Below are 17,828 nucleotides of genomic sequence, written 5' to 3'. Positions count from 1 at the left end.
AAGCCTCTCCCCCAGTGGGGGGAGGGAAGAAAAGGAAGGCCTCCCCAACGAGAGAGGCCGAAGGTCCAAGAAGGGAAAAACTCTTTCCCCGGACTGCTCCGCCAACGCCAGTGACGACGACGAGGACTGGCCCCCAAGGGCCAAGCCCCTGGCGAGATCGTAAGTATCCGGACTCCCGAATAACTTCATGGTTTTTCTTTTTGCCGCATAATGTCTTCCTAATGCCGCATACAACCCTGCAGTCCGCCCAAGGATGATCTTCCCGCTTCATCGAGCGGGTCCTTAGGTTGCGTCGGCTATGGATTCTCTCCCGACCGCCTCCACCCCCCGTGATGCGGACGATGCCGAGGTGGGATCCCGGGAAGGGACCCACCCAGGAGGAGGAGGCCCTGGAGGTGTCGCAGAACAACCTCCCGGACTTTGCACCGGACTCGGCCCCAGAACCCATAGCGGTTTCGGAGTCCGGCGGGCGGCCCCTTGTAAGAAGGGCAAGACCGTGACGCCGGCAGCCTCCGTCCAACCGGAGGTGCCGGATAGCTTGTTGAAGGCGCTCAATGGCGCCTCCATCGAAGAGGAACACCGCACTGTTATGACTGCGGTGATTCAGAAGGTTCAGCTCGCCAAGAGCAGGCTGACCGAAGCCTGCAGCAGCCTTCTAACAGGCTTTGAGGTAAGAATTTTGATATATGTAAAATAGTACCGCATATATAGTAGCCCCTGATGCTCGGTTCGGTGTTTGTAGAGAAAAGCCGGACTGAGGATCTAAAAAGATATACGCAGGAGTCATAAAAAATATGTCAATATGGGATTGCAGGCTGTGCTGCTGACCTCTGCCGCACTGACTGCGGAGGTCAATACTTTGAAGGAAAGCCTCGAGCGGTCCGAGAACGAGCTCGGCCGTGCCAAGAAGCAGCTCGGGGACAAGGAAGGTGAGTAATACCTTATTAAAATTGTACCTTATAGAAAAGGATTTGGTTGCAAGAAAAATGACAAGGATAACGTGGATATAGCAGGGGCCATAAACGAGGTGGCGACCCTGAAGGAGGCGGTATCCATGGCCGAACGTAATGCGGCCGCGGAACGCACCGAGCGAGAGAAGCAGGAGGCGTGGGTGGCGGAGGTACAGCAAGAGCTCCAGGCTCTCATGGAAAAACATGAGAGTTTGGAGCGTGACTCGAAGACTCGAGAGTCCGAGCTTGCGACGGCTCTTGGGAGTGCCAAAGCCACTAAGGCCGAAGCCTATAAGGCCCTCCAGGAAGTCGAGGCGTTGAAGAAAGTAGCGGCGGGTAAGGCGTTTTTCATGCAAAGTAAGCATGTGAGTGTGAATTACATATCACTTACCCGAATTCGGAGCTCTCCAGGAGCGTTCGCAGATCTTCCCCACAGCGTGTCCGATGCTGCCGCTTTCTACAGGGCCGAGGAGGGGAGCTCGATAGAGAAGGTCTTCTGGTCTCAGTATGCTGAGGCCGGACATCCGGTGCCCCTTAGCGACCAGCTGAAGCAGCTGGTCGAGCTCCACAAGGTGGCCGAACAGGCCATGAAGGGCCTCATAGTTCGGATGTGGCCTAAGGAGGCCATGCCTGGGAGCTACTTCGGCCTGGTGCGGCGGCTGGTGGATGCGTGCCCGTGGGTTGAAGTCATCAAGCACTCTGCCTGTATTGAAGGTGCTCGTCGGGCCCTTGCCCGCGCAAAGGTGCACTGGGGCAAGATGGATGCCCAGAAGCTTGTGACGGACGCGCCACCGCAGGGCAAGGAGCATCGCACGCCCGAGATGTATTATAAGAGTGTCCTGAAGGGTGCCCGCATTATTGCGGGTGAGTGCTCCAAAGATGTAATATTTGAGTAGACTTGCATTTTGTTATCTTGTGCGCTGAAAACTTAGTTCATATGCGCTAAGCAATGCTTGTTAATTTAAAATATTACCTTTTGTGCGGCTGTTTATCAAATCTGAGAGATGGCAAGTCGTCGGCTTCAGCCCCCATGCCATGAGTGCTGGGGTGTTCGGGATAAACTTGAGCACTCTTGTTCCCAATTTTGGGTCCATCTAGGGAGGCGCTCAACACAACGAACAAGGCAACCGGACTTATAATGCTTGAACACTCTCACTTAGCCATAGAATTCTATAATTTTAAATTTCGGCGAAGCCCCTAGTCTTCGGAAGGCCGAATTTGGGGCGCTATCCACGCCTGGGCCGGACATAGATGGCTCCTCGCTCTAAGCGGCATAAGTCTTTAGGGACTCGCAAAAAACCTCTCGAACAGCGACCGGCTCTCGCCTCATCATGACGGTCAGTTTTAGCTTTCTCCACTGAGGCGCTCGCCCAGCTCAACTGGGGCGCAATCACAGTGGTTCTCCCAGTGCTACCTTAGCCGATACAACGGAACGTAAGGTACCAAAACATGGGAGCCGGGCAAACCCAACTATTGACCCAAGACATGATTCGGAGCCGATGCATATAATGCTATAAGTTCGGGGTGCCGCACTTGTGAAAGTGTTCGGACTTATCACACCATGATGCGGGAAACATAAGCCCCTGGTGTATTTAGCCGTACCAAAATGTACGGATGCAACATGTCATAAATGAACATATGTATAAGAAAGAAATGCAATTGGAAGCAAAAAGGTGATGCATTACTTATTCAAGAAAAGACTGATGTGAATGCAGAACGATACAAATGGTGCGATAAGCAAGGGATGGGACTATTAAACATGTCCCCCTCTAGGGGTAGGCTGCGGAATGGTGTATAAAACAGATTTAATGCTCGTAATGGAGACCACCTGGATATTCGTTGTAGCCTTTCTCCTTCCCTGGCTGTTGCATCATGAGTTCGGCAGGTCTGCTACCGGACAGCGCCTCTGACGAACGGAGTCCTGTGGGTAAAAAAGAAAAAGAAAAACGAAAAAAAGAACGACACACTTGAGAGCCCCTGGTGTGGTTGAGCCGCATGCTGGGCCTATCGTGGTTGTGCCCCTCTCCCCATGCCCATGGTATCTGCAAAGCGTAATGGTGTACGCGAAGGACCTGTCTTAACGTTTTGCAGGGGCTGGGGTTGGGGCCGCACTGCTACGCGTGCTCGGAACGTGCCAGGTGGTCTTGTTGTAGGTTACTCCGGGCGCGTTTAGACGTGTCCGGTCGCTTAACGGCCGGACTCGAGAATTGCCTTAAGAGGCTGCACTGTACTTCTGCCGCGAGAGTCGCTGTATGTTCCTCCGTTCGGAGAGAGCGTCAGTATTTCCGTTGACCGTGATGACTCCTCGAGGGCCTGGCATCTTGAGCTTGAGGTATGCATAGTTCGGCACCGCGTTGAACTTTGCAAACGCGGTACGTCCGAGCAGAGCATGATAGCCGCTGCGGAATGGAACTATGTCGAAGATTAACTCCTCGCTTCGGAAGTTATCCGGGGATCCGAAGACCACTTCCAGTGTAACTGAGCCTGTACAATTGGCTTCTACACCTGGTATGACGCCTTTAAAGGTTGTCTTGGTTGGTTTAATCCTTGAGGGGTCTATGCCCATTTTGCGCACTGTATCCTGATAAAGCAGGTTCAGGCTGCTGTCGCCGTCCATCAGGACTCTGGTGAGGTGAAATCCATCGACGGTTGGGTCTAAAACCAATGCGGCGAATCCGCCGTGGCGGATGCTGGTGGGGTGGTCCCTTCGGTCAAAAGTGATCGGGCGGGAGGACCATGGATTGAACTTCGGGGCAACTGGCTCCATCGCGTATACATCCCTGAGTGCACGCTTCCTGAGGGAGTTCCGGACTAGGGGGTGTCCGGATAGCTGAACTATCATCATCGGCCGGACTCCCAGACTATGAAGATACAAGATTGAAGACTTTGTCCCATGTCCGGATGGGACTTCCCTTGGCATGGAAGGCAAGCTTGGCGATACGGATATGTAGATCTCCTACCTTTGTAACTGACTCTGTGTAACCCTAGCCCTCTCCGGTGTCTATATAAACCGGATGGCTGTAGTCCATAGGACGGACAACAATCATACCATAGGCTAGCTTCTAGGGTTTAGCCTCCTTGATCTCGTGGTAGATCTACTCTTGTAACCCACATCATCAATATTAATCAAGCAGGATGTAGGGTTTTACCTCCATCAAGAGGGCCCGAACCTGGGTAAAAACATCGTGTCCCTCGTCTCCTGTTACCATCCGCCTAGACGCACAGTTCGGGACCCCCTACCCGAGATACGCCGTTTTTGACACCGACATTGGTGCTTTCATTGAGAGTTCCTCTGTGTCGTCACCGATAGGCTCGATGGCTTCTTCGATCATCATCAACGACACAGTCCAGGGGGAGACCTTCCTCCCCGGACAGATCTTCATATTCGGCGGCTTTGCACTGCGGGCCAATTCGCTTGGCCAACTAGAGCAGATCGAAAGCTACGCCCCTGGCCGTCAGGTCAGATTTGGAAGTTTGAACTTCACGGCTGACATCCGCGGGGACTTGATCTTCGACGGATTCGAGCCACAGCCGAGCGTGCCGCACTGTCATGTCGGGCATGATTTAGCTCTGCCGCCGGACAGTACCCTGGAGGCCGCACTCGAGCCCGCTCCGATCCTCAATTCAGAGCCGGCCGCGCAGATCGAGGATGGATGCCTAGACACCGCCTCGGGGGCTGCAACCTCTACGGCGATAGAGCCGAACACTGACTTTGTCCCTCATAAAGCTCATGACTCCAAGGTGCCGGACTCCTCGCCGGACTCCGAACCTCCCGCGCCCGCCCTGATCGAATCCGATTGGGCGCCGATCATGGAGTTCACCGCAGCGGACGTCTTTCAACACTCACCTTTCGGCGACATCTTGAGTTTGCTAAAATATCTCTCGTTATCAGGAGAGCCCTGGCCGGACTGCGGTCAGGACGGTTGGGACGCGGACGACGAAGAAATTCAAAGCCCACCCACCACCCACTTGGTAGCCGTTGTCGATGATTTAACCGACATGCTAGACTACGACTCCGAGGACATCGACGGTATGGACGACGATGCCGGAGATGACCAAGAACCAGCGCCCACTGGGCACTGGACAGCCACCTCATCGTATGACATATACATGGTGGATATCCCAAAAGATGGGAATGGCGAAGGAACAGAGGAGGAGGACCCCTCCAAAAAGCAGCCCAAGCGCCGGCGTCAGCGGCGCCGCTCTAAATCCCACCACAGCAAGAATGAAGACTCCGGCACCGGGAGACAAGAATACACCGGACAGTGCCGAAGACAACCCGCTCCAGCAAGATGCAGCGCAGGAGGACGGAGACGCCAGCCCTTATGAAGGAGCAGCAGGAGAAGAGGCAGAGGATTATACGCCTCCCTCTGGAGACGAAGCGAGCCTCGATGATGACGAATTTGTCGTGCCTGAGGATCCCCTCAAACAAGAGCGTTTTAAACGCAGCCTTATGGCCACGGCGAACAGCCTCAAGAAAAAGCAGCAATAGCTTAGAGCTGATCAGGATCTGCTAGCCGACAGATGGACTGAAGTCCTCGCGGCCGAAGAGCATGAGCTCGAACGCCCCTCCAAAAGCTACCCTAAACGCAAGCTGCTCCCCCGATTAGAGGAGGAGGCTTACGAACCCACATCACCAGGAGACAATACGGCTGACCGACCACCCCGTGGTCGTGACAGAGTGGCCTCTAGGCCCTCCACCAGACCCGTACCCCGGCATCGCTCGAAAAGCACACAGCCACAGGGGAGCACTCCGGACTTGCGAGATATATTGGAGGATAAGGCAAGACAATCAAGAACGATCTATGGATCGCGTGGGCGTCCCACGATACGTGACGACAATCGTCACGCCGGACACAGTAAGTCCGGCCCGGCCGAACAAAATAGACCAAGCTCCCTTGAGCTCCGTCGTGATATCGCCCAGTACAGAGGCGCCGCACACCCACTATGCTTCACAGATGAAGTAATGGATCATCAAATCCCCGAAGGGTTTAAACCCGTCAATATTGAATCCTATGATGGCACAACAGACCCCGCGGTTTGGATTGAAGACTATCTCCTTCACATCCACATGGCCCGCGGTGACGATCTTCACACCATCAAATACCTCCCCCTCAAGCTTAAAGGACCAGCCCGGCATTGGCTCAACAGCTTGCCAGCAGAGTCAATTGGGAGTTGGGAGGACCTGGAAGCCGCATTCCTCGATAACTTCCAGGGCACTTATGTGCGACCACCAGACGCTGATGACCTAAGCCACATAATTCAGCAGCCAGACGAATCGGCCAGGCAATTCTGGACACGGTTCTTAACCAAGAAAAACCAAATCATCGACTGTCCGGATGCGGAGGCCCTCGCGGCCTTCAAGCATAACATCCGCGACGAGTGGCTTGCCCGGCACCTGGGACAGGAAAAGCCGAAATCCATGGCAGCCCTCACATCACTCATGACCCGCTTCTGCGCGGGTGAGGACAGTTGGCTAGCACGCAGCAACAACCTCAGCAAAAATTCTGGCAGTCCGGACTTCAAGGACCGAAATGGCAGGCCGCGTCGCAACAAAAACAAACGCCGCATTAACGGCGATCATATTGAGGATACGGCAGTCAATGCCGGATTCAGAGGCTCTAAACCCGGTCAGCGGAAAAAGCCATTCAAAAGAACTACTCCGGGTCCGTCCAATTTGGACCGAATACTCGACCGCTTGTGCCAGATACACGGCACCCCCGAAAAGCCAGCTAACCACACCAACAGGGACTGTTGGGTATTCAAGCAGGCAGGCAAGTTAATTGCCGAAAACAATGACAAGGGGCTACATAGCGATGACGAGGAGAGACCCAACCGCCGAACAATAGAGGACAGAAGGGTTTCCCCCCACAGGTGCGGACGGTGAACATGATATACGCAACGCACATACCCAAAAGGGAGCGGAAGCGTGCACTCAGGGATGTCTACGCGATGGAGCCAGTTGCCCCGAAGTTCAACCCATGGTCCTCCTGCCCAATCACTTTTGACCGAACGGACCACCCCACCAGCATCCGCCACGGCAGATTCACCGCACTGGTCTTAGACCCAATCGTCGATGGATTTCACCTAACCAGAGTCCTGATGGACGGCGGCAGCAGCCTGAACCTGCTTTACCAGGATACAGTGCGCAAAATAGGCATAGACCCCTCAAGGATTAAACCTACCAAAACGACCTTTAAAGGCGTCATACCAGGTGTAGAAGCCAATTCTACAGGCTCAATTACACTGGAAGTGGTCTTCGGATCTCCGGATAACTTCCGAAGCGAGGAGTTAATCTTCGACATAGTCCCGTTCCGCAGCGGCTATCATGCCTTGCTCGGACGTACTACGTTCGCAAAGTTCAATGAGGTGCCGCACTATGCATACCTCAAGCTCAAGATGCCAGGCCCCCGAGGAGTCATCACGGTCAACGGAAACACTGAACGTTCTCTCCGCACGGAGGAACATACAGTAGCTCTCGCGGCAGAAGTGCAATGCAGCCTCTTAAGGAAATTCTCGAGTCCGGCCTTCAAGCGGCCGGACACAGCTAAGTGCGCCCGGAGTAACTTACAACAAGACCACCTGGCACGTTCCGAGCATGCGTAGCAGTGCGGCCCCAACCCCAGCTCCTGCGAAACGTTAAAGCAGATCCTTCGCGTACACCATTACGCTCTGAAGATACCATGGGCATGGGGAGAGGGGCACGACCACGATAAACCCAGACTGCGGCTCAACCGCACCAGGGGCTCTCAAGTGTGTCGTTCTTTTTTCTTTTCTTTTTACCTTTTATTTTTTTTTACCCACAGGACTCCGTTTGTCAGAGGCCCTGTCCGGCAGCAGATCTGCCGAACTCACGATGCAACAGCCAGGAAAGGATAAAGGCTACAACGAACATACAGGTGGTCTCTGTTACGTGCATTTTTATACACCAATCTGCAGCCTACCCCTGGAGGGGGACATGTTTAACAGTCCCACACCTTGCTTATCGCACTATTTGTATCGTTCTGCATTCGTAGCAGCACTTATTGAATAAAACAATGCAGCACCTTTTTGCTAATAATTGCATTTCCTTTTCATACATATGTTCATCCACAGCATATTGCATCCGTACACTCTGGTACGGCTAATACACACCAGGGGCTTATGTTCCCCGCATTATGGTGTGATGAGTCCGAACACTTTCACAAGTGCGGCACCCCAAACTTATAGCACTAGATGCATCGGCTCCGAATCATGTCTTGGGTCAACAGTTGGGTTTGCCCGGCTCCCATGTTTTGGTACCTTACGTTCCGTTATATCGGCTAAGGTAGCACTAGGAGAACCACTGCGATTGTGCCCCAGTTGAGCTGGGTTAACGCCTCAGTGGAGAAAGCTAAAACTGACCGTCATGATGAGGCGAGAGTCGGTCGCTCTTCGAGAGGTTTTTTGCGAGTCCTTAAAGACTTATGCCGCTTAGAGCGAGGAGTCGGATACTGTCCGGCCAAGGCGTGGATAGCGCCCCAAATTCGGCCTTCCGAAGACTAGGGGCTTCGCCGAAATTTAAAATTATAGAATTCTATGGCTAAGTGAGAGTGTTCAAGCATTATAAGTCAGGTTGCCTTGTTCGCTGTGTCGAGCGCCTCCCTAGATGGACCCAAAAACGGGAACAAGAGCGCTCGAGTTTATCCCGAACACCCCAGCACTCGTGGCATGGGGGCTGAAGCCGACGACTTGCCATCTCTCAGATTGATAAACAGCCGCACAGAAGGTAATATTTTAAATTAACAAGTGTTGCTTAGCGCATATGAACCAAGTTTTCAGCGCACAGGATAACAAAATGCGAGTCTACTCAAATATTACATCTTTGGAGCACTCACCCGCAATAGTGCGGGCGCCCTTCAGCACACTCTTATAATACATCTCGGGCGTGCGATGCTCCTTGCCCTCTGGTGGGGGGTCCGTCACAAGCTTCTGGGCATCCATCTTGCCCCAGTGCACCTTTGCGCGGGCAAGGGCCCGACGGGCACCCTCAATACAGGCGGAGTGCTTGATAACTTCAACCCACGGGCACGCATCCACCAGCCGCCGCACCAGGCCGAAGTAGCTCCCAGGCATAGCCTCCTTAGGCCACAGCCGAACTATGAGGCCCTTCATGGCCTGTTCGGCCGCCTTGTGGAGCTCGACCAGCTGCTTCAGCTGGTCGCTAAGGGGCACCGGATGTCCGGCCTCAGCATACTGAGACCAGAAGACCTTCTCCGTCGAGCTCCCCTCCTCGGCCTGGTAGAATGTGGCAGCGTCGGACACGCTGCGAGGAAGATCTGCGAACGCTCCTGGAGAGCTCCGAATTCGGGTAAGCGACAGGTAATTAACACTCACATGCTTACTTTGCATGAAAAATGCCTTACCCGCTGCTATTTTCTTTACCGCCTCGATCTCCTGGAGGGCCTTGTAGGCTTCGGCTTAGCGGCTTTGGCACTCTCAAGAGCCGTTGCAAGCTCAGACTCTCGAGTCTTCGAGTCATGCTCCAGGCTCTCATGTTTCTTCACGAGATCCTGGAGCTCTTGCTGTACATCCGCCACCCGTGCCTCCTGTTTCTCTCGCTCGGTGCGCTCCGCGGCCGCATTGCGTTCGGCCGCGGCCACCGCCTCCTTCAGGGTCGCCACCTGTTAGTGGCCCCTGCAATACCCAAGTTATCCTTGTCATTTTTCTTGCAACCAAATCCTTTTCTGTAAGGTACAATTTTCATAAGGTATTACTCACCTTCTTTTTCCTCGAGCTGCTTCTTGGCACGGCCGAGCTCGTTCTCGGACCGCTCGAGGTTTTCCTTCAAAGTATTGACCTCCGCAGTCAGTGCGGCGGAGGTCAGCAGCACAGCCTGCAATCCCATATTGACATATTTTCATGACTCCTGCGTTTATCTTTCTAAAGATCCTCAGTCCGGCTTTTCTTTCCGAACACCGAACCGAGCATCAGGGGCTACTGTCTATGCGGTACCATTTTACATATATTGAAATTCTTACCTCAAAGCCTGTTAGAAGGCTGCTGCAGGCTTCGGTCAGCCTGCTCTTGGCGAGCTGAACCTTCTGAATCACCGCACTCATAACAGTGCGGTGTTCCTCTTTGATGGAGGCGCCGTTGAGCGCCTCCAGCAAATTATCCGGCACCTCTGGTTGGACGGAGGCAGCCGGTGTCGCGGTCTTTCCCTTCTTACGAAGGGGTCGCCCGCCGGACTCCGGAGCCACTGTGGGTTCCGGGGCTGAGTCCGGTGCAAAGTCCGGGAGGTTGTCCTGTGACACCTTCGGGGCCCTCTCCTCCTGGTGGGTCCCTTCCTGGGATCCCACCTTGGCATCCTCCGCGTCACGGGGGGTGGAGGCAGTCGGAAGAGAATCCATATCCGACGCCCCTAAGGACCCGCTCGACGAAGTGGGGAGATCATCCTTAGGCGGATTGCAGGGATGTATGCGGCATTAGAAAGACATAATGTGGCGGAAAACGAAAACCTTGAAGTTATTCGGGAGTCCGGATACTTACGATCTCGCCAGAGGCTTGGCCCTTGGAGGCCAGTCCTCATCGTCGTCACTGGCGTGGGCGGAACAGTCCGGGGGAAGAGTTTTTCCCTTCTTGGACCCTTAGGCCTCCCTTGTTGGGGAGGCCTTCCTTTTCTTCCCTCCCCCCGCTGGGGGAGAGGCTTTCTTCTCATCCTCGCCTTGGTGGGAGGAGTCGGCCTCGGATTCATCATCCGATAGCACTTGAAAACGGGAACTCTTACGGGTCCCCGTGGCCTTCTTCTTGGCCTTCTTCTCCGGCACCACGTGGGGTGCCGGAGCCAGCAGCCCCGTCAGGCGGGCGTCCGCTGGGTCCTCTGGCAATGGGGCCGGACAGATAGTCCGTTCGGCCTTCGCTAGCCAGTCCTGTCAAAGGTAAAGGGAGTTTAGATCCCGCATAGAGTCAAACTATGAAAAACAAGTGGCAAAATCACTTACCTCATCAGCCGGATGCTGCGAGCGGAATCCGCGATCTTCGGTAGCGGATGCGGGAGCTTCGGCGCCCTTGAACAGCACCTTCTAGGCATCTTCATACGTGGTGTCGAATAGCCCGCTCAGGGTCTGGTGTTGCGCCAGATCGAACTCCCACATGTTGAAGCCCCGTCGTTGGCACGGGAGAATCCGGCGGATGAGCATGACCTAGACTACGTTGACAAGCTTGAGCTTCTTGTCCACCAGCTTCTGGATACAGGCTTGGAGTCCAGTCAGCTCCTCCGAATTCCCCCAGATCAGGCCACTCTCTTTCCAAGAGGTGAGCCGTGTAGGGATGCCGGATCTGAATTCGGGGGCCGCTGCCCAATCGGCGTCACGCGACTCGGTGATGTAGAACCACCCCGATTGCCACCCCTTGATGGTTTCCACGAAAGTGCCTTCCAGCCACGTAACGTGGGACATCATGCCCACCATGGCGCCTCCGCACTCCGCTTGGCTGCCCTTCACAAACTTCAGCTTGACACTAAAGGTCTTGAGCCACAAGCCGAAGTGGGGCTGGATGCAGAGGAAGGCCTCGCACACGACGATAAACGCCGAGATGTTGAGGATGAAATTCGGGGCCAGATCATGGAAATCCAGGCCGTAGTAGAACATGAGCCCCCGGACGAAGGGATGAAGTGGGAAGCCCAGTCCGCGGAGGAAATGGGGAAGAAACACTACCCTCTCATGGGGACTGGGGGTGGGGATGAGCTATCCCTCGTCGGGGAGCCGATGCGCGATGTCGCTGGACAAGTATCCGGCGTCGTGCAGCTTCTGGATCTGCCCCTCCGTGACGGAGGAGGCCATCCACTTGCCTCCCGCTCCGGACATAGTTGGAGAAGGTTGAGGTGAGATGTGCGGGCTTGGGCGCTGGAGCTCGGGTTTGCAGAGATGGATAAGCCAAGGAGGAAGAAGGCGCATGTAAAAGGGTTGGATCTTTATCCCCTTATATGGGCGGACAGAAACATGCGTCCCCACCGGCCTGGTAAAACTCGCTTATCTCCCAAGCGTCACAATCAATGGCGCGGTTGGGTTACCCACGTTCGTATTGATGGGAATCCCGGAATAAGGGGAACACGATCTCTGCTTCGACAAGACGTGCCAAGGAAACCGCCTCACTAAACGCGCTGAGGTGGAACAATAAAAACAATTCGAGTAAAGGCTTGGAAGTGGTGCGACGTCACGCCACAGAATACGTCAGCAGATTGATCTTGTGTAATATTATTCTCTCTACGGTGGTATGTGGAATTTATTTTTGCAGAGCCGGACACTATCCTGGTGTTCACAATCTTCTATAAATTATTCGAAGGAAAAACCCGCCTTGCAATGCAGAAGACAATATGCGCGTCGGACTCTCGTCATTGAAGCCTGGTTCAAGGGCTACTGAGGGAGTTCCGGACTAGGGGGTGTCCGGATAGCCGAACTATCATCATCGGCCGGACTCCCAGACTATGAAGATACAAGATTGAAGACTTCATCCCGTGTCCGGATGGGACTTTCCTTGGCGTGGAAGGCAAGCTTGGCGATACGAATATGTAGATCTCCTACCTTTGTAACCGACTCTGTGTAACCCTAGCCCTCTCCGGTGTCTATATAAATCGGATGGCTGTAGTCCATAGGACGGACAACAATCATACCATAGGCTAGCTTCTAGGGTTTAGCCTCCTTGATCTCGTGGTAGATCTACTCTTGTAACCCACATCATCAATATTAATCAAGCAGGACGTAGGGTTTTACCTCCATCAAGAGGGCCCGAACCTGGGTAAAAACATCGTGTCCCTCGTCTCCTGTTACCATCCGCCTAGACGCACAGTTCGGGACCCCCTACCCGAGATCCGCCGGTTTTGACACCGACACTTCCGCTCCCTTTTGGGTATGTGTGTTGCATATATCATGTTCACCGTCCGCACTTGTGGGGGGGAAACCCTTCTGTCCTTTATTGTTCGGCGATCGGGTCTCTTCCTCGTCATCGCTATGCAGCCCCTTGTCATTGTTTTCGGCAATTAACTTGCCTGCCTGCTTGAATACCCAACAGTCCCTGTTGGTGTGGTTGGCTGGCTTTTCGGGGGTGCCGTGTATCTGGCACGAGCGGTCAAGTATTCGGTCCAAATTGGACGGACCCGGAGTAGTTCTTTTGAATGGCTTTTTCCGCTGACCGGGTTTAGAGCCTCTGAATCCGGCATTGACTGTCGTATCCTCACTATTGTCGCTGTTAATGCGGCGTTTGTTTTTGTTGCGATGCAACCTGCCATTATGTTCCTTGATATCCGGACTGCCAGAATTTTTGCTGAGGTTGTTGTTGCGTGCTAGCCAGCTGTCCTCACCCGTGCAGAAGCGGGTCATGAGTGATGTGAGGGCTGCCATGGATTTCGGCTTTTCCTGTCCCAGGTGCCGGGCAAGCCACTCGTCGCGGATGTTATGCTTGAAGGCCGTGAGGGCCTCCGCATCCGGACAGTCGACGATTTGGTTTTTCTTGGTTAAGAACCGTGTCCAGAATTGTCTGGCCGATTCGTCTGGCTGCTGAATTATATGGCTTAGGTCATCAGCGTCTGGTGGTCGCATATACGTGCCTTGGAAGTTATCGAGGAATGCGGCTTCCAGGTCTTCCCAACTCCCAATTGACTCTGCTGGCAAGCTATTAAGCCAATGTCGGGCTGGTCCTTTAAGCTTGAGTGGGAGATATTTGATGGCATGAAGATCGTCACCGCGGGCCATGTGGATGTGAAGGAGATAGTCTTCGATCCAAACCGCGGGGTCTGTTGTGCCATCGTAAGATTCAATATTCACGGGTTTAAACCCTTCGGGGATTTGATGATCCATTACTTCATCTGTGAAGCATAGTGGGTGTGTGGCGCCTCTGTACTGGGCGATATCATGACGGAGCTCCAAAGAGCTTTGTCTATTTTGTTCGGCCCGACCGGACTTACTGTGTCCGGCGCGACGGTTGTCGTCACGTATCATGGGGCGCCCACGCGATCCATAGATTGATCTTGCTTGTCTTGCCTTATCCTCCAATATATCTCGCAAGTCCGGAGCGTTCCCCTGTGGCCTTGTGCTTTTCAAGCGATGCCGGGGTACGGTTCTAGTGAAGGGCCTAGAGGCCTCTCTGTCGCGACCACGGGGTGGTCGGTCAGCCGTATTGTCTGCTGGTGATGCGGGTTCATACGCCTCCTCCTCTAATCGGGGGAGCAGCTTGCGTTTAGGGTAGCTTTTGGAGGGGCCTTCGAGCTCATGCTCTTCGGCCGCGAGGACTTCAGTCCATCTATCGGCTAGCAGATCTTGATCAGCTCTAAGCTGTTGCTGCTTTTTCTTGAGGTTGTTTGCCGTGGCCATAAGCCTGCGTTTAAAACGCTCTTGTTCGAAGGGATCCTCAGGCATGACGAATTCGTCATCGTCGAGGCTTGCCTCGTCTCCGGAGGGAGGCATATAATCCTCTACCTCTTCTTCTGCCGCTCTCTCATGAGGGCTGGCGTCTCCGTCCTCCTGTGCTGAATCTTGCTGGAGTGGGTTGTCTTCGGCACTGTCTGGGGTGTTATTATCTCCGGTGTCGGAATCTTCATTCTTGCTATGGCGGGATTTAGAGTGGCGCCGCTGACGCCGGCGCTTGGGCTGTTTCTTGGAGGGGTCATCCTCCGCTGTTCCTTCGCCATTCCCATCCTTTGGGATATCCACCATGTATATGTCATATGATGAGGTGGCTTTCCAGTGCCTGGTAGGCGCTGGTTCTTGGTCGTCTCCGGCATCGTCGTCCATACCGTCGATGTCTTCGGAGTCGTAGTCTAGCATGTCGGTTAGATCGTCGACAGTGGCTACTAAGTGGGTGGTGGGTGGGCTTTGAATTTCTTTGTCGTCCGCATCCCAACCGTCCTGACCGCAGTCCGGCCAGGGCTCTCCTGATAACGAGAGATACTTTAGCGAACTCAAGATGTCGCCGAAAGGTGAGTGTTGAAAGATGTCCGCGGCGGTGAACTCCATGACCGGCGCCCAATCGGATTCGATTGGAGGGGGCGCGGGAGGTTCGGAGTCCGGCAAGGAGTCCGGCACCTCGGAGTCACGAGCTTCATGAGGGACAAGGTCAGTGTTCGGCTCTATCGCCGTAGAGGTTGCAGCCCCCGAGGCGGTGTCTAACTATCTGTCCTCGATCTGCGCAGCCGGCTCCGAATTGAAGATCGGAGCGGGCTCGAGTGCGGCCTCCAGGGTACTATCCGGCTGCAGAGCTAAATCATGCCCGTCGTGATAGTGCGGCGCGCTTGGCTGTGGCTCGAATCCATCGAAGATCAAGTCCCCGCGGATGTCAGCTGTGAAGTTCAAACTTCCAAATCTGACCTGACGGCCAGGGGCGTAGCTTTCGATCTGCTCCAGATGGCCAAGCGAATTGGCCCACAGTGCAAAGCCGCCGAATACGAAGATCTGTCCGGGGAGGAAGGTCTCACCCTAGACTGCGTCGTTGATGATGATCGAAGAAGCCATCGAGACTATCGGTGACGACACAGAGGAACTATCAATGAAAGCACCAATGTCGGTGTCAAAACTGGCGGATCTCGGGTAGGGGGTCCCGAACTGTGCGTCTAGGCGGATGGTAACAGGAGACAAGGGACATGATGTTTTACCCAGGTTCGGGCCCTCTTGATGGAGGTAAAACCCCACGTCCTGCTTGATTAATATTGATGATGTGTGTTACAAGAGTAGATCTACCACGAGATCAAGGAGGCTAAACCCTAGAAGCTAGCCTATGGTATGATTGTTGTTCATCCTACGGACTAAAGCCATCCGGTTTATATAGACACCGGAGAGGGCTAGGGTTACACAGAGTCGGTTACAATGGTAGGAGATCTACATATCCGTATCGCCAAGCTTGCCTTCCACGCCAAGGAAAGTCCCATCCGGACACGGGACGAAGTCTTCAATCTTGTATCTTCATAGTCTTGGAGTCCGATCGATGATGATAGTTCGGCTATCCGGACACCCCCTAGTCCAGGACTCCCTCACTGATCATCGAGCAAGTCAACCAAAGTCCATACTTTGTTCTCATACATGGATCCTATCTTAGATTTTATGGCCTCAAGCCATTTCGTGGAATCTGGGTTCATCATCGCTTCCTCATAGTTCGTAGGTTCATCATGGTCTAGCAACATGACTTCCAGAACAGGATTACCGTACCACTCTGGTGCGGATCTTACTCTGGAAGACCTACGAGGTTCGGTAGTAACTTGATCTGAAATTTCATGATCATCATCATTAGCTTCCTCACTAATTAGTGTAGGAATCACTGGAACCGATTTCTGTGATTAACTACTTTCCAATTCGGGAGAAGGTACAATTACCTTATCAAGCTCTACTTTCCTCCCATTCACTTCTTTCGAGATAAACTCCTTCCCTAGAAAGGATCCATTTTAGCAACGAATATATTGCCTTTGGATCTGTGATAGAAGGTGTACCCAACAGTTTCCTTTGGGTATTCTATGAAGACGCACTTCTCCGATTTGGGTTCGAGCTTATCAGGTTGAAACTTTTTCACCTAAGCATCGCAGCCCCAAACTTTAAGAAACGACAACTTTGGTTTCTTGCTAAACCACAGTTTATAATGCGTCGTCTCAACGGATTTTGATGGTGCCCTATTTAAAGTGAATGCAGTTGTCTTTAATGCATAACCCCAAAACGATAGTGGTAAATCGGTAAGAGACATCATAGATTGCACTATATCCAATAAAGTACTGTTATGACATTCGGACACATCATTAAACTGTGGTGTTCCAGGTGGCATGAGTTTGTGAAACTATTCCACATTGTTTTGATTGAAGACCAAACTCATGACTCAAATATTTGTCTCCGCGATCAAATTGCAGAAACTTTATTTTCTTGTTACGATCATTCTCCACTTCACTCTGAAATTCTTTCAACTTTTCAAATGTTTCAGACTTGTGCTTTATTAAGTAGATATTCTCATATCTACTCAATTCATCTTGTGAAGGTCAGAAAATAACGATATCCGCCACGAGCATCAACACTCATTGGACCGTATACATCGGTATGTATTATTTCCATCAAGTTAGTAGCTCGTTCCATTGTTCCGGAGAACGGAGTTTTAGTCATCTTGCCCAAAAGGCACGGTTCGCAAGCATCAAATGATTCATAACCAAGAGATTCCAAAAATTCATCTTTATGGAGTTTCTTCATGCGCTTTACACCGATATGACCCAAACAGTAGTGCCACAAATAAGTTGCACTATCATTATCAACTTTGCATCTTTTGGCATCAATATTATGAATATGTGTATTACTACGATCGAGATCCAACAAACTATTTTCATTGGGTGTATGACCATTGAAGGTTTTATTCATGTAAACAGAACAACAATTATTCTCTGACTTTAAATGAATAACCGTATCGCAATAGACATGATCAAATCATATTCATGCTCAACGCAAACGCCAAATAACATTTATTTAGGTTTAACACTAATCCCGAAAGTATAGGGAGTGTGCGATGATGATCATATCAATCTTGGAACCACTTCCAACACTCATCGTCACTTCCCCTTCAACTAGTCTCTGTTTATTCTGTAACTCCTGTTTCGAGTTACTAATATTTAACAACCGAACAAGTATCAAATACTCAGGGGCTACTATAAACACTAGTAAAGTACACATCAATAACATGTATATCAAATATACCCTTGTTCACTTTGCCATCCTTCTTATCCACCAAATATTCAGGGCATTTCCGCTTCTAGTGACCATTTCCTTTGCAGTATAATCACTCAGTTTCAGGCTTTGGTCCAGCTTTGGGCTTCTTCGCGGGACTGACAACTTGCTTGTCATTCTACTTGAAGTTCCTTTTCTTTCCCTTTGCCCTTTTCTTGAAACTAGTGATCTTGTCAAT

Source organism: Triticum aestivum, chromosome 2B (genome assembly GCF_018294505.1).
Source record: "Triticum aestivum cultivar Chinese Spring chromosome 2B, IWGSC CS RefSeq v2.1, whole genome shotgun sequence".
Classification (NCBI taxonomy): domain Eukaryota; kingdom Viridiplantae; phylum Streptophyta; class Magnoliopsida; order Poales; family Poaceae; genus Triticum; species Triticum aestivum.
This window is presented reverse-complemented; position numbering follows the sequence as displayed.